Source organism: Rhinopithecus roxellana, chromosome 10 (genome assembly GCF_007565055.1).
Source record: "Rhinopithecus roxellana isolate Shanxi Qingling chromosome 10, ASM756505v1, whole genome shotgun sequence".
Taxonomy (NCBI): Eukaryota; Metazoa; Chordata; class Mammalia; order Primates; family Cercopithecidae; genus Rhinopithecus; species Rhinopithecus roxellana.
This window is the reverse complement of record NC_044558.1, coordinates 79,733,792-79,755,977: the sequence shown is the minus strand read 5'-3', so window position 1 is coordinate 79,755,977 and position 22,186 is coordinate 79,733,792.

The following is a 22,186-nucleotide window of genomic DNA, read 5'->3' as shown; positions in this document are numbered from 1 at the left end:
AGGCCCTGGTGTGTGTGATGTTCCCCTCCCTGTGTCAATTTGTTCTCATTGTTCAACTCTCACTTATAAGTGAGAACATGAAGTGTTTGGTTTTCCGTTCTTGTGTTAGTTTGCTGAGAGTGATGGTTTCCAGCTTCATCCGTCCTTGCAAAGGACATGAACTCCTTTTTTATGGCTGCATAGTATTCCATGGTATATATGTGCCATGTTTTCTTTATCCAGTCTATCATTAATGGGCATTTGGGTTGGTTCCAAGTCTTTGCTATTGTGAACAGTGCCACAATAAACATACATGTGCATGTGTCTTTGTAGTAGAATGGTTTATAATACTTTGGGTATATACCCAGTAAGATTCATAATAGAAACTTAAAACAATAATATACATACAGATTTACCCAGTTGTATTTGTCCTCATGTGTGTGTGTCCCTGGTTTTCTTTGTCTATTGTGATAAAATATGCAAAACCCAGAGTTAACCATTTTAACCATTTTTAAGTGTAAAGTTCAGCGGCATTGAGAATATTCACAATGTTCTGTAACCATCATCAATCATCTAGCTCTAGAACTTTTTCATTATCCCGTACTAAAACTCCCTGCCCATTAAACAACACCTCCCCACTTACTGAGATCCACATTCATGAAGATGGAGAGTGATTCTTATAATCTCCGGGGATGATCCACAATCTCCTGTGGATGAGAGAGTTGAGACACACATTCTTTAAATTATCCATCAGACAGCCCTGCTGGCTCCCAAATGGCTTCCTGTGGTTGGTTTAAAAAATGCCTGGCTGCAGCCAGGTGCAGTGGCTCATGGCTGTAATCCCAGTACTTTGGGAGGCCAAGGTGGGTGGATCACAGGGTCAGGAGATCGAGACCATCCTGGCCAACATGGTGAAACCCCATCTTCACTAAAAGTACAAAAAATTAGCTGGGCATGGTGGTGCATGCCTGTAGTCCCAGCTACTTGGGAGGCTGAGGCAAGAGAATTGCTTGAACCCGGGAGGTGGAGGTTGCAGTGAGCCAAGATCTCACCACTGCACTCCAGTCTGGCGACAGAGTGAGACTCCGTCTCAAAAAAAAAAAAAAAAAAAAGCCTGGCTTCTGGGAATCAGTATGTTTTGAGCCCTTTTCATTTGTATGTTACTTGCCTTTCCCCCTTTTGCATTTCAGGAATCTGGTTGTGCCGTAGTGGATGAGGAAGAAGAGGCTGTTCTAATCCCTCATCCACAGGTGGGAAGACTGAGGCCAAGGGCTCACACTTCAGCATCATGAGCATCACCTGCAGGGCTTGGAAATCACAGATCAGTTGGCCCCATCCTTCTGCACACCTGAGGATCCTTACAAATTAATGCTATCTTGTTCCACCCCAAACAGGTGCTTTAATTGGCACTTGGCATGACGTGGGCACTGGGGGACAGGGGATTAAAGTCTTCCCAGTTAATGCTAACGTGTAGCAAAGTTGTATTATGTGGACTTGGAGTATTGTCCCCACCTCAGAGTTGCTGGGCTGAAGCCTGGGAATTTGCAATTGTAACATGTTCCCAGGTGGTGCTGACATTCTTGGTCTGGAGGCCATACGTTGGTAGCCCCCGGGCAAGGACGCCCTGGCAGACGTTGGAGGGAATCTGGTTCCCGGTGTCATGTGAGGGATGTGGTCATCAGTGATGCAGCTTGAACTGGGGCAGGTCTGGAACTTTGAAGTAGGAAGAACCACAATTCACTTTTCAAGTCTTCTCCTGGAAGGTGCAATCTTTAGAATAGACTCTAATGTTTCAAAATGATCACATCAGACAGGTTTGGTGAACACATTTGTTTTCTTGGTGGAGAGACAGATTCCTGGTGCTTCCTACTTTGCCCTTTTCCCTAACATCACTTCTATATTTTTAATATACTTAAATGTTATATTGAACGATGGAAAAGGAGTATAAAAAGGAGGGAAGCTAGAAATTTGTTAAAAATCATTTAGTTATACACTTCAACGGAGTGGATATTTTGGTATATAAATTGTACCTCAATACAACTGTTAAGAAGCTTTGCCAACTGTGATGATAGTCACATGACCATGTACATTTGTCAAAACACTTCTTTTTTTTTTTTTTTTTTTTTGAGACGGAGTCTCGCTCTGTCACCCAGGCTGGAGTGCAGTGGCCGGATCTCAGCTCACTGCAAGCTCTGCCTCCCGGGTTTACGCCATTCTCCTGCCTCAGCCTCCTGAGTAGCTGGGACTACAGGCGCCCGCCACCTCGCCCGGCTAGTTTTTTGTATTTTTTAGTAGAGACGGGGCTTCACCGTGTTAGCCAGGATGGTCTCGATCTCCTGACCTCATGATCCGCCCGTCTTGGCCTCCCAAAGTGCTGGGATTACAGGCTTGAGCCACCGCGCCCGGCCGAAAACACTTCTAATGGTAAATTTAAAATGGATGAATTCTATTGCCTGTGAGCTATACTTTAGCACAACTGACATAAAACAATGAAAGAGTAATCCCAGCACTTCAGGAGGCCAAGGTGGGTGGATCACTTGAGGCCACGAGTTTGAGACCAGCCTGGCCATCATGCGAAACCCCATCTCTACAAAACATACAAAAATTAGCCAGGTGTGGTGGTGCGCGCCAGTAATCCCACCTATTCAGGAAGCTGAGGCAGGAGAATTGCTTGAACCCTGGAGGCGGAGGTTGCAGTCAGCCGAGATTGCGCCAGTGTACTCCAGCCTGGGCAACAGGGTAAGACTTTGTCTCAAAAACCAAACCAAACCAAACAAACCAATGAAAGAAGGGCTTATTTCCCTGAAAACTAAGTTAAATGAATTGGAGATCTTTATGTGAGTTCCTTTAAAAGTACTTTCATACTTAGTGTATCACTTACAGATTGCTGCATAGCACATTACCACAGATGAGGGCGGTTAAAACAACACATATTTATAATCTCACAGATTCGGTCAGGAGTCTGGGCATAGCTTATCTTGGTCCTCTGTATTAGGGTCTCTCACAGGGCTGCAATCAAAGTGCCAGCCAAGGCTGAGATCTCATGGGAAGGTGTGATCAGGGAAAGATCAGCTTCCAAGCTCATGTGATTGCTGGCAGAATTCAGTTCCTTTCAGGCTCTGGGCTGAAGTCTACTCTCCAGTCTCCTGACATGTAAGCCTCTCCAGCATGGTCACTTGCTACATCACCTTGTGCAAACCAAAAAGGTAACAGAGTCAGCAAGAAGACGACAGTCATAGCTTAGGCAGTTTCATCAGACAAATGGCATTCTATCACTTACGCTAAATCCTGTCAGTTAGAAGCCATTCAGGGGTCCTGCCTATACTCAAAGGGAAAGGATTACATAATGGTGTGAAATTCCAAAACATGTCAGTGGGTCAACATCTTAGAGGCTGCCTGCCGTATTAGGTATGAACAAGATATTCTAAAGATTAGATAAAATTTTAAAAATTGAGGCTTATTTACACAGATTGCTTTCCAGGTACTTTATATTGTTCCTTCATGATAAGAAAATTGGCTGGGTGCAGTGGCTCACACCTGTAAGTCCAGCACTTTTGGAGGCCAAGGAGGGATGATTGCTTCAGTCTCAGAGTTTGAGACCAGCCCGGTCAAGATAGTGAGACCCTGTCTCTAAAAACAAAACAACAAACAAACAAGCATATATATACATACATGGCGTGTGCGTGTAGTTCCGGCTACTTAGGAGGCTGAGTTGGGGGGATTGCTTGGGCCCAGGAGGTTGAGGCTACAGTGAGCCATGATCCCCACACTGAATTCCAGTCTGGGTGACAGAGTGAGATTCTGTCTCAGAAAAAAAGAAAATTAAAGATGGACATTATAGTACGTGATAACATGATGGGAGTGGTTTACATAAAGATGATGCAGAGCTTCAGTCTGCAAAATGAAAACTAGAGAAAAGTTCTTATTCCTTGTCTTAGTTTAGGTTCCTCTGAAATCAGAGCCTGGGAAAGAGTTTGGGATAATGTAGCTTATTAGAAAGTAATTCCAGGAAACTGAGGTCAGGGAGTAGGAAAGCTGAGACAAGGATGGGAGAAAAGTGAATAAGGGGTGTATTAATCTGCTAAATACCACTGTGTCAGTGAGCGTGTTCTATGGAACTTCTCCCACAATAGAAACCTGAAGCAATGATTTTTTATCTCAAGGTTTTGTGGGTCAGCAACTTTGGTTGAGTCTTGGATGAGCTACTCATATGTCAGAGGTGAATCTGTTGGACTGATGGGCGTGTGCTAGTCCTGGGTAGCTCTGTGCCTGTCACTCGGGTGATTATTGGCAGTGGACAAAGACATGTAGGGCATGTGACTGTTCTTATCTATTAGCCTAGCTTGGGTTTATTCACATGGAACTGGTAGGACTCCAAAGAGTGCAATTGCAAAAGTTGCAGAAGTTCATGAAGTGGTGGCTTAAAACTCATATAAAGATATGAGTTCCACATTCTGTTGGCCATAGCAAATTATTAGATCAGCTGGACTCAAAGGGTTTGGAAAGTAACTACATCTCTTAAGGAGAAGAAAAGCAAACTATTGTGACCTTTTAATTTTTGCAATCTCTCAAAACCCTTGTGGTCAATCGGGAATTAGTCATGCTGGGGTCTAAGTGACTATATAGACTATACCTCAGAATTGTCTCAGTCAAGGACAGGAAGATTGGAGAAATTGTCTGTTGTAGCTTATCCACATTTGTCTGAGTCCTCACCCTGGAGGCAATAATTTCCCTGTCCCTCTAGCTATGCCTGTGTACAGATACGGTTATCAATGGTGGACTTGAAGTGAGACGCTATGCAGAAATAAGTTGGGCTGAGGGGATACATGTGACATGGAGCAATACAAGCATTACTACAACACCTGATGGGCTAATGAGTGTATCTTATATTTTAAGTTAAAATAAAATGTGTAGTACAGGGGTCCCCAGTCCCTGGGCCACAGACCAGTACTGGTTCATGGTCTGTTAGAAGTCAGGCCGCACAGCAGTAGGTGGGAGTTGGGCAAGTGAGCGAAGCTTCATTTGGATTTACAGCCACTCCCCATTGCTCACAATACTGCCTGAGCTCCACCTCCTGTCAGATCAGCGGTGGCATTAGATCCTCACGGGAGTGCCAACCCTATTGTGAACTGCACATGCGAGGGATCAAAGTTGTGTGCTCCTTATGAGAATCTAATGCCTGATGATCTGTCACTGTCTCCCATCGCCCCCAGATGGAACCATCTAGTTGCAGGAAGACAAGCTCAGGGCTCCTACTCATTCTACATTATGGTGAGTTGTATAGTTATTTAACTGTATATTGCAATGTAATAGTAATGTAAATAAAGTGCATGATAAATGTAATGCGCTTGAATCATCCTGAAACCATCCCACTGCCACTAGTCTGTGGAAAACTGCCTTTCACAAAACCAGTCCCTGGTGCCAAAAATGTTGAGGACTGCTTGTCTAGTAGATATCTACCGCTGACTATGAATTGAGAAACAATTACCATACTGGACTTTTATCTATAGACAGCAATAAAACCACAAAAAATATGTGAAACAACAATTTTCAGACATTATATAATATACAATGTAAGAATTTATTCCTGAGAGAAGGAATACAAATGAGGTGAGCCTGGCAATGGTGATACTTTTTTTCTAAAAGCAATATCTGGAGCACAGACAAAGGCCTGTGGAAACCAAACACAGCATAGTGACTTCTCTGAGTAGAGGAAGCTCTGAATTTGGAAGCTCAAGGCAATTGAAAGTTCTGCAAAACAAAACATAACAAAAAACCGTAAATCTGCTTTGGGGTCACCTTTAGTCTTTGCTGAATGAAAACTTCCGAAACACAGGCAAAAAAGGAAGTGGGAGTTGTGATGAACTCATCCGGTGAGAGACATTTGAGGTCTGATCAGCCAGACTGGAAATTCCTTGGGGATCATCTGGAGCGTTTAGCAGCGAGGCTCCAAAAGGTTACACATTATAATAGGAATGAACGATTCCTAGAGTGAAGGCTACTGTAGACACACCTTAGTGAAATCTGAAAACAGGCCACAAAGCCACAGGCCTCCAACGATTGACAAGTAATTTAAATGCGTGACAAACTAAAGCCCAACACCCTTTAAAGGAAACCAAAAAAAATTCAGACACTTAATATAAATACAAATGTCAAGCATTAAATAAAAAACTTCTAGGCATGTAATACTCTTGGAAAAAAAGTGTGACCTATAAACGGGAGAAAATTCAGCCAGTAACGGTGTACCCAGAAATGACCAAGGGTGAAACTAGCAGACAAGAATATGAAACAGCTCCTAGAAATATGTACAAGGAAAGCATGAAGCTAATAGAGAAATGAAATGTTAAAAACACAAACAAAACTTTTAGACATGAAAATGCAATATTTGGGCTGAAATATTGCTGATGTAATAAATACTAGTTTAGACATAAAAGAAGAAAGGATCAGTGAATTTGCAATATCATCAGCAGTGTATGAGAGTTCCAGCTGCTCTATGTCCTCACTAGCCATTGTTACAGTCAGTTGTTTTCAGTTTAGCTATTCTAATAGATGTAATTGTATGGTTTTATTCTTTTCATTTTTATGTATTTATTTTTTTTGAGAGGAGCTCTCACTCTGTCACCCATGCTGGAGTGCAGTGGTGCGATCACAGCACACTGCAGCCTCAAACTCCTGGGCTCAAGCCATCCTCCTGCCTCAGCCTCCCAAAATACTGGGAATACAGGTGTGAACCACCAAGCCTGGCCCACAAATAATATTTAGGAGATTTTCATGGACTTATTAGACACTCATATTATTTATTTGTGAAATGCCTACCCAAGTCTTTTTCACATTTATCATGCTTGTCTTATGATTGAATTATAAAAGCTATGAAATTATTATCATAAGAGTAATTATTATTGAGATCTAGTATATTCTGGATACACATTATTTGTTGGGTACATATTTTATAAATATTTTATTAAAGTCTGCAGTTTGCCTTTTCCATTTTTAGTTGATGTATTTCATAGAGAGGATGTTTTAATTTTAATAAAAATGAATTATTTTTATTTTTTGTTCATGCTTTTTTGGGGAGATGTTCCATATAAGAAATATTTTCCTACATGAAGTTTTTAAAGATTTCTCCTAAGTTTTCTTATGGATGTTTTGTAATTTTGTCTCTTACATTAAGGTCTAGGTACCATTTCAAGTAATTTTATGTATGGTATAAGGAAACAAAGTTCATTTTTTTCTTTTAGAAAATCTAGTTCTTCCAGCAATATTTGTTGAAAGATTATCCTTTTCCTCACTGAACTGCATTGGCACCTTGGTTGAAAATCAATGAATCATATGTGTTGATCTGTTTTTAAACTCTATTCTGTTCCATTGGTGCACATCTCTGTGTATACCAAAAATACACTGAATTGATTACTGCATTGATTACTGTAACTTTATAGTAAGCTTTAAACTTACTATTCAGTAAATTGTTTGGCCATTATAAGCACATATGCAGTATTCAATGTCAATATACAGTTCTTCCATGTGGGCTTACCTGGTCTCCTTGGACATCCCCAACCTGGCGTCCTCTGACTCAGCTGTCTTGGTGTGGCTACTGCTTTGCTGTCTACTGATGACTTGCCCTTCAGCCTCTCCGGTTACCATGACTCAACCTGTGCAACCTCTGTTTGCTACAGTTCCTTTTCCCACCCTTGGACAATTTCCATGATAAAATCCTTAAAAATGTTCTCAAGCCCATTCTGTCTCACAAAGAAGAAGAACGGAGTCACATGTCATCCCCGAAAACACACACCTTCACCATTGGTAGGAGTGACACTCACCTTCCATGCCTCCTCCTTCTGTCTTTGCCTGTTGTCAGGTTGTCGGTTACAACCAAAATTCTTCGCTTTTATATTTCTTCTGGTGGGGCTTATATTCCTCTCTTTATTTCCCCAACTTCCAAGTATCTTATGTTACATTTTCTGTTTTTCTCTTGAAAACTCCAACTTGGTTTGATGCAAGGAAGGCACCCCTCACTGTCCCCCACGAATATCAGAAAATACAGTCTGCCTCAGCAACCCTATTCAAAGACTTCCTTACTCTTGGTCTTTGACTTAACCCCTCATTCTGGAAAGAGGCAAGTGAAGGGTAGTGTCTGAGAGCCCCTCTAAGGCTGTCTTGGAGTATCCTGACCTTGCAGGTTCAGCAGATAGCCAGTGATGCCGAAGCCCTGGCACTCTGACGCAGCATGTACTGCCTTGGGGGGTCCAGCTCATCACTGAAGCTGCAGGAGGGGGAGGCAGTTGACCTACCTGTTTTAACCTTGGCATTTTGGGACCAGCCAAACCAAGATAGAGTCCCATTTCAATATCCTGTTACTTGTGCACTTTCCTTATGAGAGGTTCATAGCTTTCATCATATTATCCAAAAAGCTTATGTCATCAAAAAGAGGTTAAGAACTGCTATATAGACAATATTTGCTCACCTGAATTTTAATAAATGCATTCATCACAGTTGTGTAGCGATTTTTTTCCTGCCCAATACTGGAACTCAAAAAAAAAAAAAAAAAAAAAAATCCACCCAAAGTTTGTGTGACTGCCATAGTCCAAAACTAAAATCTGGATTCGATACCTGTGATCAAGGGACATTTTGTTACCGGAATTAATCTTATTTTTTGAGCTTTACCTCATGGTACTACCACCAGCAAAAAATTGTTTTCAAAGTCTTGTGGTGTTCTGGATTTGGCTTGTACTGGCTCTCAAGGGCTGATGGTATGCATCTCTCTCTAATTCTAGGTGTGAGTTTCCCTGAAATTGGCCACTGTGAGCGTATTTACACCAAGGAAATTGGCAAACACTAAAAATTCAGGTTTTTATTTTCACAGATCCAGTTGTTAAATCTTTATCATATATCATTAGACAAGACTCTCATCTGGAAAGGTGCTGCTTGATCCAGAGAAACGAACATTAAGGTTTTAAAAAATTTGAGACACATGTCAATCCTGCAGAAAAGTATAGAGAAATAATCTAATAAACATTTGTGTTCCCATCATGAGACATTTTCAAATCTTTATTTTGCCATTTGGTTTTAGGAGGGAGGAAAAAGATGACAGAGAGAGAGTGTGTGTGTGTGAGAGAGAGAGAAAGTGCATGAGAGAGTGTGCTTTTTGTTTTAATAATGGAAAAAATATAATTTTTCAATTCTGTAGTAAGCTAAAACTATTGCATTGATTTAGTTTAGGGTGGAGCTAAACTAAAAGTTTGTATATAATCTGATTAGATAATTATAGGCATGTTGCTGTGCCAGCTATTTTTAAAGGCAGAATATGAAATGTCTGCTATTACTTTTGGTTCTCTGAGTCCATGTTTCCAATACTCACTAAACCTCATCTTCATAAATAGTGCTGTGCTAGGACCAGTGACTGGAAAAATATCAGTCCTTCATCTTCAGAAATTCACAGCAAAATTGCAGAGTAAAACTTATTATTAATAAATGCTTATATTTGGAAAAAGAATAATAATGTTATTTTATAATTAATAATGATAGTTATTATTAACTGAGAAGTAGACTTAAAAGGTAGCAGTGGTGCTGATTACTTTACATCTAGCATCTCATATTCTCCCTAACCACCCAATGAACCAGGTACTTTAATTTTTCACATTTTATGGATTTGAAAATTGGATTTGCCTAAAAGATGACTTTTATACATAGCAAGTATCAGTTTCGGGAATGGAACCCAAACCTCTCTGACTCTAAAGCCTTGTTCCTCACCACTGAAGACTGATCAACTCAAGTGGGTGTTTCATGGCATGGTGGGGTGTGACTGGAGGATGCTTGCGGGGCCGTTTGCATGGGCCCTTTGAGTTAGGCTGTTCTCACATTGCTGTAAAGAAATAGCTGAAACCGGGTCATTTATAAAGAAAAGAGGCTTAATTGGCTTACAGTTCTGCAGGCTGTACAAGCATGGTGCCAGCATCTGCTCCGCTTCTGGGGAGACCTCAGGGAGCTTTTACTCATGGCAGAAGGTGAAATGGGAACAGGCACCTTACGTGGAAAGAGGGGGAGCAAGAGAGAGTGGGACAGGAGGTGCCACACACGTAAACAACCAAATCTTGCAGCTACTCACTCACTATTGCAAGGACGGCACCAGGCCATGAGAGATCCATTCCCAAGACCCAAACACCTGCCACCAGGATCCATCTCCAACGTTGGGGATTACATTCCGACATGAGATTTGAGTGGGGACAAATATCCAAACTATATTATACTGAATTTCCCACTGGCCTCAGGTGAATTCTTTAGCATTATCTGCAAGGAAAGCTGCGGCACTACGAGAGTGCCATTGAAGGATGGGAAGAAGACAGACAGTCCTTAAACAACTTGAAGCTTACATCTTGTTTCTCCAATACAAATTTGCAGTTGCTGTAAATTAACATTTTAACAAATGCAATAATTACAAGTGACTACTACAATTAGGTTACAATGCTTTTGCATGTGTTGACAGTATTTATCTAGAAAATGTCAATATTAATATACTCCACAGTTTCTGTCAACTTGTGTTGGCATTGCTCTTTAAAAGAAAAAGAGGAATTTGCTGGGCTTCTCTTGTCTTTAGATGGACCCATATCTTGTAAATAAGTTGTTGCTGTTTTTTTTTTAAATATGTATAAGTAATAAGAGATGCTCATGACAAGGGAAGGGTTCCATACAGCGGAGGGAGTGAATATGATGATGGCTAGTGTTTGTTTATCCAAATACAATTTTTCTTAATCAAACAAAAACACACAAACCCAGGAAAATTAGCACTTTCCTCGAACCCCGAATGTCCTCATCTTTTCTTGGAGATGTGTTTTCTATGCTGAGGAAGCCTTGACCTCAGGTGAAAGGGAAAAGCCTCCCTCCACCTGATTAGAGAAAATGATGGGTAAGGAAGGCATCGCACCTGCCCATGCAGCTGAGCGGGCAGCACGGTGAGTATAGCAAATGAGCAAGGGGAGTGGCCATGGCCTCTACTTCATGATTCTGCAGCCACGACCTGAGGAGGCTGCACTCCCAGGGGTGGGGAAAGGCACAGCTGCGCAGATGTTGTGGTTTTCTGGCTCTGAGATATCTGTTGAGCCAGCATGAACACAGCTCACTCTGGCCACTGGTCCTCAGCAGGTGCCTCTGATGCAGCCCTGTATTCATTTTCCATGGAACCTTTCAGTGTCTCTTATTGCAGAAATCAATACATGTTGTGAGCCCCATTTTAACAAGAAAGGCAATTGTCAGGGCAATGATCACCATTGCAAAATAAAGTATTTTCTAGAGCATGTTTCCACAGTACCAATTTAACATGGATAAAGAAGAATTTGCTGAAAATTTGACATTTTCATATTATGTTGGTGATATTGTTAGGATATTATTTCCTAATTGAGTGAACTGTCTAGATTTTCCAATAGCTCCCATACATGAAAAGCATTACAAAACTTTAGTGTGGATTCTGATATTTTCTCAGTAAAACCTTTCTGTCTGGGACTATATAGCTCCAAATTAGTTAATAAATGTAATTTTCCCAAATAAAATATCTAGCAGACCACATTCTTTCTCTGGAAGGGGAGCTTTAGCTTTGGTGTCAAATGCTTGTTGCATGATCTGTGGCTTAAATGGGCTGACTTGGCATCCACATGCTTTAAAGGCATTTCCATTGACCTTCGAGGACACTCAATGTCCCCTAGTGGATAACACGTGCAGCCTCCACCAACACCCAGCACATTGGTGATGTCACTTCCTGCCCTACAGCCAGGCTCAGGAGTAACTCCTTCCGAAAAGGAAGGGCAGGAAGCCCTTACACCCCATTTCTTCCAAAGTCACACCCAGAGACCGACAGCAGACAAATAGTTTGCCATAGCTTCTAACATCCCTGTCTGGAGACCAAAAATAAACTTAAATGCCTCACCAAGATGTTTTGATTACTTGAATCACACACTGTCACAATCAAAGAACCCAAACGTCTATATTTTTGCTGAAACAGGCGACTTAGAGCTTTCTGTGTCCCCAACACATATTTTGGTTATTTTCCTAACTCTGCTCTTCCCCTGAGTCCTTTCTTGAGCCCTTCTCCATATTAAAAGTGGTGTTAGCAATGCAGAGACCATGGACTGAATAGTATGCCAAAATTAGCTTGATCAAAACCTATAATTAAAGGGGAAACATTTTTTATTCAAACAAACCTTGCGCTTCACAGGATTAAATATCTTGTATTTAAGTCAATGATAATTGTGAATTATGGATCCTTTGCAAGAAGCAATGCAAAATTGGCTGCTGGGCCTGTTTCCAAAGTTAGGGTAAATTTATGACAAATATGATATTGACCAATAATTTTTTAACAGCTTTAAAAATTATTAGCACTGCTGCTTACAAGGAATTTATTAGATGAGATAAAGTAAAATATATTGAAATATATTAGATATCTTTTTGAAATATGAGTAGACCATATACTAAATCACAGTAAATGTAAAACTTCTCCTTTATGCATATTCCTACTTGAAATTATAAACAGTGCTTTTGAGTTTTCATGCCAAGAAGTACCCAAAGTTAAAAAACTATCCCCACAAATAGTAGTTTTCATGGAGGGATTAAAATTAGGGTTTTATAATTTAGAGATTTCATAGATTTTATTCATAATTTTTATCCCTAAAGTACTGAGCACATGATTATTTGCTATATTATGCTTTATGCCTGCAACAACATATTGCAAGGGTATTCTTTTTGTCTTAATGAAGCACATTAATTGCCTGGAGTTCACAAGTTCTATAATGAGGTGCCGACCACCATGGGGAAAGGGTACCTGGAGATCTTGAGGTATATGTTGCAAGCAATATAATTGCCTCATCCCCATAATTGTCCAGATCTTAATTCTCATGCTATGGTTTGAATATGTTCCCCAAAGAATATGTGTTGGAAACTTAACCCCCAATGCAGCAGTATTGAGAGGTGGGGCCTATAAAACATGATTAGGTCATGAAGGCTCTGCCTACATGAATAAATTAACGCCGTTATTATGAGGGTGGGTTCCTTATGAAATGAAAAGTTTGGCCCAGTTTCCTTTCTGTCTCACCCATGTGATGCCTTCCAACATGTTATGATGCAGCAGGAAGGTTGTCACCAGATATGATTCCTCAATCTTGGAGTTTCTAGCTTTTGGAATTGTGAGACAAATATATTTCTGTTCATTATAAATTACCCAGACTGTGGTATTCCATTATAGCAACACAAAACAGACTAAGACACCCCAGAACCAGTAAATATGATAGGTAACATGGCAAGGGGAAATTTAGGTAGCCAATAGAATTAATATTGCTAAGAAGTTGACCTTGAGATGAGAAGATTAGCCTGGGTTATATGAATGAGCTCAATGCTATTACCAGGGTTCTTAGAAGTGACACAGGAGGCAGAAGACGGAGACTGTTAGGTAGGAAGAAAGTCTTGACCAGCCATTGTTGGCCTTGGAGATTAAAGAGGGCCACAAGGTGAGCAATTGGGAAGCCTCCAGAGTCTGGAAAAGATGAGAAAATGGGTTCCACTCTATGGGGATCTAGAGAGGGGCCCTCAATTCTAACCCAGAGACATCCATTTCAGACTTCTCTCTTTCCAAAATAGAAAATAAACTTGTACTGTTTTAAGCCACTAAGTTTGTGATGATTTGTCACAGGAGCAATAGGAAACTAACATGGTATAAAAGTGTTGACATTTGGGTGAGAGGCCTAAGAAGCAGCATAGTCTAGGAAGCCTCTTGGTCCTTGTGGGCTGGAAACTTCTTTCTTCTGCCCAGAGACATTGGGCTAATTGAAGGACTCTGGTAAGGGGATCCCACCACCAAACTCTTCCCTTCTGAAAGACACCTACCAGTCTGGCCCGAGAAATCCCTTTTAGCCCCTTAGGCAAAGCCAGCAGGGACCCATGAGAGCTCTAGTGGCACTAGATAAACCAAGCAGACCAAAATAATATCACAAGGGCTCTGAAAATTAAGCTCTCTTTGGAACCATAGTCCACAAAACTGACCAAGACCCACATGCTAAACATCAACAAAGTAACTGCCTAGTTAAACAAACAAACAAACAAACAAAAACAAACAAAAACAGAATGAAAGCAAGTTTTCACATTTCAGTTGTTGTGATAAAATGTTGGCACCAGTAGATTGCAATACATCACACAAACATATTGTGACACACCCAGAACAACCACTCCCAAACCTACACGAAAATACATGCTCTAAAACACTAAATAAATCAGAATGGAATCCTAACAAAGTTCAAATAACCTGTGGTATTGTAAGATAAGCAAAATAGGAATGAGAATCATAAAAGCAGTTTCCTAACGTAATTGACAAATTTTACAGAATGATATAGAAATTACCATATCAGGATGCCAAAAAATCACAACTTAAATGAAAAAAAAAAAATAATAACTGATGCCAATGCTAAGATGAATAAGATATTGGAATTATCTAAAAGAAACTTAAAGCAGGCATCATAAAATGGTGTCTCAACAATCAGTTACAAAATCTTTCAAAACAGAAGAAAATATAAAATCTCAGTGAAGCAGTAAATGCTATTTTAAAAACCAAGTGGAAATGTTATAACTAAGAAATACAGTAACAGCGTGAGCTCAGTAATAGAATGGAGATAACAGAGGACAGAAGCACTGAATTTAAGTAAAGAAAAAGAAAATTTATCCAATTTGAATAGCAGAGAGAGAATAGACTGAAATAAATAAATAGAGCTTCAGTGACCTGTGAGACAATACGAAAAGACTCAGTGTCTGTATCATTGCATTTCCAAAAGGAGAGGAGTAAAAAAGTAGCTGAAAGATTGACTTAAGAAAGAATGTCTTAAAACATGCCAAATTTGGTGAAAGATACAAACCTACATATCCCAGAAGCTGAGAAAACTGACAAAAAATGCATGCCAGATTGTTTAATAATTAAACTTTTGAAAAGTGACCAAAAAGTAAAAAATGTGAAAACGCCAAAGCGAAATGATAAATTGTCTTTAGGGAAACAATTTAAAGAACAGTGGATTTCTCCTCTGAACCACAGAAGACAGGAAGAAGTGATAAAATATTTTCAAGTGCAGAGAGAAAAGAACTATTAATTCTATATCTGGTGAAACTATTCATCAGAAATAAAGAAAAACTAAAAGAATTTGCTGTAGACCTACTATTAAAAATTGTTAAAATAAGAAACAGAAAGAAAATGAGAGAGCTTAGATGCATCAGAAATTATGAAAGACAAATAAAAAGAACAGAAATGATATGTCCAATGGACTACTTTTTGCTTCATGAGTTTTGAAAATCATATTTGATTAAAAAGTGCCATCTAAAACTCAAGACAATACCATTTAAAACCAGGAAAGTAAAACTAACCTAAATGGCAATGAAGCTTTCACACTTTACTTGTGGTAAAATGTTGACACCAGTGATTGTGATACATCATATAAGCATATTTGGGACACATCCAGAGGAACACTACCAAACCTACACAAAAATATACACTCTAAAATGCCATAAACCTATCCAAATGAATCCTTTAAAAAGTTCAAATAACCTGCAGGAATGCAAGAGAAGAGAAACAGGAATTGTAGGGAGACCCCCTGAAACTATTGCTACAGAATAAAAGATGAAATGCTCCTATTATTGTAAATACAAAATTGCATGCAGGATTGTGTAAAGACAATGCCAGGTTGGACTGCCAGAATGAGCCAACAGCGTGTGATGTGTGTCCCCCTGCGGACAGCCTATGAATGGACGTGCAGTCAGGGAGGTTTCACATCACCAAGATTCCTATCCCAGAAAAGCAGATGTTCATAGCTCTGGGAATGGAAGGCGACCCTCGTGGGGAGCCTATAAAGGGCCGCATGGGGGGCGCCTGTCCATATGGATAAGATAGGGCTATAAACACCCTCATCTTGCCGCGGCTCTTCTAGGCCTCTTTAGGGTTAAGGCATACTCCCTTCTGAGAATTTCTGGTCTAACCAGTTGTCTAACGTCACCTCCTGTTTCTATGAATTTTTTGTAACCAGCTTTTGCTGCAACTGTTACTGTTGATTAATGTCTGGCTAATCATAGGTTATGGAAGACTGTGTTCCTGTTTTAAGGCTCTGTTAGAAATTAAACTTCACATCCTGTTTCTATGAATTGTTTGTAACCAGCTTTTGCTGCAACTATTACTGCTGCTCCTGTTTTAAGGCTCTGTTAGAAATTACTGATGCACACACTGTATTGTAAATTCTTATCTCTGTATAATGTACTTCTGCATACAGATGTTGTATTAAAGAATTACTTCATCTCCATGTGACCATCTCACCTCATCATCAAATGACCCTAAATCCCTCACTAACTTACCCCCGCCCTCACTAAACTTAATAATAAATGCTGGCATGTCCAGTGCATTGTTGGCACCACGGGACCAGAAAGCGGTGACCCCCCTGGACCCAGCTTTCACTATCTTGTGTGTGTCTATTATTTCTCAACCTGCCGATCCGCTTAGGAACAAAGAGAGAGAGCCCTGTTGCATTGCAGGTTGCTGGCCAGATCCCGCAATAAGGAATGGAAAACCATAGAAAGGAAACTGGAAAATGACAGATTTAAAAACTAAAAAATCAATATTTACCTTATATTAATATGTAAATAATGTAAACACACCAATCCAAAGACAGAGATTAGCAGAGAGGATAAAAATAGTATGATTCCACTATATGTTACTTAAAAGAAACTCACTTCAAATTCAGTGACATCAGTAGGTTGAATGCAAAAGGATGGAAAAAGATATGAAATGCCATCATTAAAAAAATGAACTGGAGTAGCTCTATTGGTTTCTGGTAAAGCAGACATCAGAGCAAAGAAAATTACTAAAGAGAAATGAGAACATTACATAATGATAAAAGGATCAATCAACCAGAAAGACAACAATCCTGTATATGTGTACGCCAAACACCAGAGCCTCAAAATGCATGAAATAAAAACTAATAGAGCTGAAAAGGAGAAACGGAAAATCCACAGTTAAAGTTGGAGACATCAATAAACTCAGTAACCGATAGAACAGCTACTCAGAAAATTAACAAGGATATAGCAAATGTGAACAGCACAATCAATTGACAGGATCTAATTGACATTCGTTTCAGCGACGAGGAATACTCATTTTTTTAAGTACCCATGGAATATTCAGCCAAGGTAGACCACATTAAGGACCATAAAACTAAGCTCAACAAATCTAGAAAAACTAAAATCGTGCAGAATGTGTTTTCTCACTGTAATAAAATCAAAGTAGAAATTAATAACAGAAAGACAACAGGACATCCCCCAAATCCGTGGAAATTAAACCACATGCTTATGAGCAATTTATGTGTAAAAAAAGAGGTTTTGAAGGCACTAAATAAAGCACATAACACTGAGTGTAGATGAAAACACCATATATCAAAATGTACGGGATGCAACAAAAGTGGTGCTAAGAGGAAACGTTGTAGCAAAATCTCTTCAAACTTTTATTAGAAACAAAGAAAGATCTCAAATCAACAACCTAAGTTTCTACCTGAAGATAACAGAAAATAAGGAGAAAAATAAAACCAAAGCAAGTAAAAGTTAGGAAATGACGAAAATATGAGTAGGAAACAATCAAATTGGAGGTAGAAGCTAGGCCCGGTGGCTCACACCTGTAATCCCAGCACTTTGGGAGGCCGAAGCTGATGGATTAGTTGAGGTCAGGCGTTCGAGACCAGCCTGGCCAATGTGGTGAAACCCCAGTCTCTAATAAAAGGACAAAAATTAGCTGGGTGTTTGGACACACATCTGTAATCCCAGCTATTCGAGAGGCTGAGGCACAAGAATTGCTTGAACCCAGGAGGCGGAGGTTTCTGTGAGCCGAGATCATGCCACTGCACACTAGCATGGGTGGCAGAGTGAGTGAGACTCCATCTCAAAAAAAAAAAAAAAAGAGAAAGAAAGAAAATTAACAATAACAACAAAAACCCCCAAATTGGAGGCAGGAAACTAATACAGAAAATCAATAAAATAAAAGTTGATTCTTAATCAACAGTGCTTGTGTGACCTTACACAGATCAGGATCTCAGAAAAAGTAGACCCTTTCAGCTTTTGGAGTGTTTGAAACAGTTCCATAGTTTAGAGTTTTTGCATAATACCAAGCCTATTACTACAGAGAAAAAAGCAATTTAAAAATTATTCATAATTAAAACTTTCACATTAGTGACATTTTTCAAATTTGACATGTCACTTTTATAACGTGTTTAATATCAGAAAAGATTTTAGGCATTGCCATATGGGAATTAGGTAATGCTGAAATGGAAATAAAATATTGTGTTCTCAAGACAGAATCACGTGGAAAATATTGTTTATAAGAAAACTAGCTTGCATCATAAATAAGATTCAACAAGTATTTTAAATTCTCTAGAGGCATTTTTCTCATCTTTGAACTAGCTCTTTAGACAGTTACATCAACTGTGTTCATTTTTTTCTATGAAAATAAAAGCAGAACTGCCTACCACACTTTAGGGATGGCCAAGAAACATGGAGGGCCTGGCTGGCTAACAAACTGAGACTCTAAGTCAATATTCTAAAAAATATAATTCAACATTAATTTAGAGGAAAGGAAGAAGTGCGTAAGAAAAAAGAGGACAAAAATAGACATTATTCAGTCTTAGCCTTGTTATAAGCAACTCAACAATGGCCCTCATTTGCATACATCATTCAACAACACAATAATAGCAACAAAGCAATGCACTAAGACGTTAATCAGGAACATCCTCCTTAGCAGATCTTCTCTACACAGTAGAGATTTAGCAAGGATTCTTCTATCTCCTTATGACCCCACAAGTGTTGGCTTTTGAGTGGTTGTCCATTTTGATCACATCTTCATCTGGATCTGATGGTATGACCTGGAAAAAGTTGGTTATGTATAAAAACGGGAAGAAAGATGGGACTGATGGTATCAAGATTTGGACTTGGGAGAGACTTGGAGGCACTGTTTTCAGTGTAATTTGCATACGGTAGGAAGTGAATGTTTTCTTCCATGGGAAGGCCAATATATTTATTAAACTTACACCCATCTCCCCTTAATTTACATTGTCTGCTCTATAATTTATCAAATATCCACGTGTTTAGCTTAGTTTCTTGGTATCTCAATTTATTCCATTGGTCTATTTTGTTAGCCTTGAGTTTTGGTCTGGCCAAGTAGATCCCTGTGCCCAGACCTGGTCCCAGGCAACTATTGTTTTCTACTAAAATGTATTGCACATTGGAACCTCTGCTAAGTGTTTTGCAATATACCCAACATTGAGGCCATGCCATGAAGTTGGCTAGAAGTGTGGGCTTGGTAACTTTGCCACTTATTAGCTAAATGTTTTGGGAACATTACCTATCCTGTAAGCATCCTTTTCTTCATGTGTAAATTAGTGTACAAATAGTGCCCACTCACCTGTTTTCTGTAAGACTAAAGTTAGAAAAGTATATCTAAGTGTTCAGTCCATTAATTGTAACATAAAAAGTGCTTAATCGGTGACATTATTTACCTTAGTCATTGGGCTATAAATTATAGTACCCGGAACACAATAGCTTTATAATGATTCCAACAGTTAGTGTAAGTAAAGCATCTAATACAAAGTAATGGCCACCACATATTAAATGGCTAATAAATGTTAATTGCTTCCCTAATACTGCTCCACTTATTTTGTTCCCTAATGCATCTCCTTCTCTGCACATGCATTTGGTATCATTAGGATAGAATTTGGGGAAAAATGTGCAAAAATAATATGAAACAGCACAGGAATGTATATTTTAAAATTCTTTAAGGGCAATCTTTCCAAAGTGTCAATAAATAACATACCCTGGGGTAGGAGTTTAGGGTCTTGTTTCATTTTTAAGCATTTTCTGCCACGAACAAATTGTTGAACATGGAGATTTAAAATAAGTCAGTGTGTTGCAATGTTCTACATGTCTGAAATAATAAAAAAAAATTAACAGAGAACTTCTATTTAGATACCAGAAGTGACTTTTCTCCAGTAATTTCCCCTTTATTTCACTCCATCCAGATCCCTTTTTAAAATCTCTGTCTGAATTAAGCATCTGCTACTAATTATGACAGCATTTCAAATCAGAAGGAGTAAAAAAGTACTACAAAAAGGGAAAGATCTATTTTTGAAAAAAAATAATTCTTTTTTATTCTGCAACTGGGGCTCCATTTTAATGCTCCAGAAATTCCACAAGCATTAAGTAAAACTGAAAAAGGAGGACGTGAGTTGGGAATGACTACTTGGCTTCGTGCTGAGAAAGGGACTTGTGTGTGGCGATGATGAACGTGCTGCTGCATGTACTTAGGCTGGTCTCAACTACATAAATGTTTGTCTCTCTATGGAAACACTGACAAGGTGATACGATGGAGAATGTTTGTGTAGAGTACACAATTCTAAAGGGCTGTGAAAATCCCTACATCTGTGAAAACATCCAGGTCACACTGGCTGCATATATTCTGCACGCACATAAGTTAAGACTTTACATCTTACATATATGCAAGCATACATGTCACACTAACTACATCTTACATATATGCAAACATACACATCACACTAACGACACATGTTCTATGTGTGTATAAAATATTATATATCTTATCTATGTACAAGCTTCAATTTACACTAACTGCATATATACGTCCATAAAGTTGTACATATCAAATGTACAAAAATACCAATATCACACTATCTCCATATAACATGAATGTATATAAAATCATTGTACATTTTTACAACCCTTTAGTATAGGGTTGTATAAATCCCTTTAATAAATCAGATCACCCAGCTGAAAGAATAAATGCCATTGGTTTGAAAGTGGTTTGGAGGTTTATACTCCCTACAGAAACCCAAGTGCCTCTTCTAGTATTACTGTCTTCTCTGCCAGATATAGCCTGAGATTAAGACATACATTGATTAGGAGACCAGTTAGTCAAGGACTAAATATAATAGCAATCGAAATCCTTTATTGTGTCTAAAGCTCATGTGCTTTATATGCATTCTGTGAAAGCCTGTGACCTCTGGGTTCTTAAAATTGCTCCAATCCTGTGTAGTAGGAGGTATACTGCAAGACTAGATTTTGAACTTTTGTAGCAAAAATCCTTAACGAATTCAGACAAGTATGTATTGGGCAGTACACTCTAGTGGCAAAATGTTCACTATGTCTGCTTATCAGGTTTAATCGTACTTATAATGATTAAATTATTATTAATGATTATTGTGAAATTGTTATTATTAAGTCTTCCATAGTCTTGACTAAATATCTCTAATATCTGTATATGTCTATGTGTGTGTACATTAGCACATCTTGCATGTTTAAGTTTACTAAAGCTTGCTAATGCTTATTCTGCACTTTTATTTTTCAAGTCTCTTAGTGGGGTAAGTACTAGAACACCATATCAAAGCAGTTTACACCTAAAATAGGGATTTACTAGCCCATGTAGTCAGGAATTTAAGTCTTGGCTGGATCTAGAGGCCACTGCATCTCTTTACTTTTCTTTCGTTTACTGAAATCAGCTTCTGCTCTGCTGTTGACATTTTAATTTTCTTTTTTCTTTTTTTGAGACAGAGTCTCACTCTGTTGCCCAAGCTGGAGTGCAGTGGCGTGATCTCTGCCCACTGCAACCTCTCCTTCCCGAGTTCAAACAATTCTCCTGCCTCAGCCTCGCAAGTAGCTGGGACTATAGGCACATGCCACCATGCTAATTTTTTGTATTTTAATAGAGATGGGGTTTCACTGTGTTGCCCAGGCTGGTTGCGAACTCCTGAGCTCAGGCAATCCACCTGTCTTGGTCTCCCAAAGTGCTGGGATTACAGGCGTGAGCCACCGTGCCCGGCCTGCTGTTAACATTTATCTCAGGCAGCTTCTCTCCACGAGCTGAAAAGATACTCCCCAGCAGTTCCAGGCTTATGTCTCCCTTACAAGTGGCAGTTTCAGAGTAAATAGAGTGACGTTCTCTCCCTGAGTAGCCGGTCAATTCTTGCAACAGAGTCTATCTGGAACTGCAAACTTGCTTTCCAATTCCAGCTGAGTGCTTGTTTCTAGGGGCTGGGGAAACATAACTGGCCAGGCTGAATTAAAGCTTACGTGCTAGACATGGATATGCATGGTATGCATAAGTAGTTATAGATAAGTAGTTATGTTCAGATCTAGAGTTGGATGGCCTGGTCTC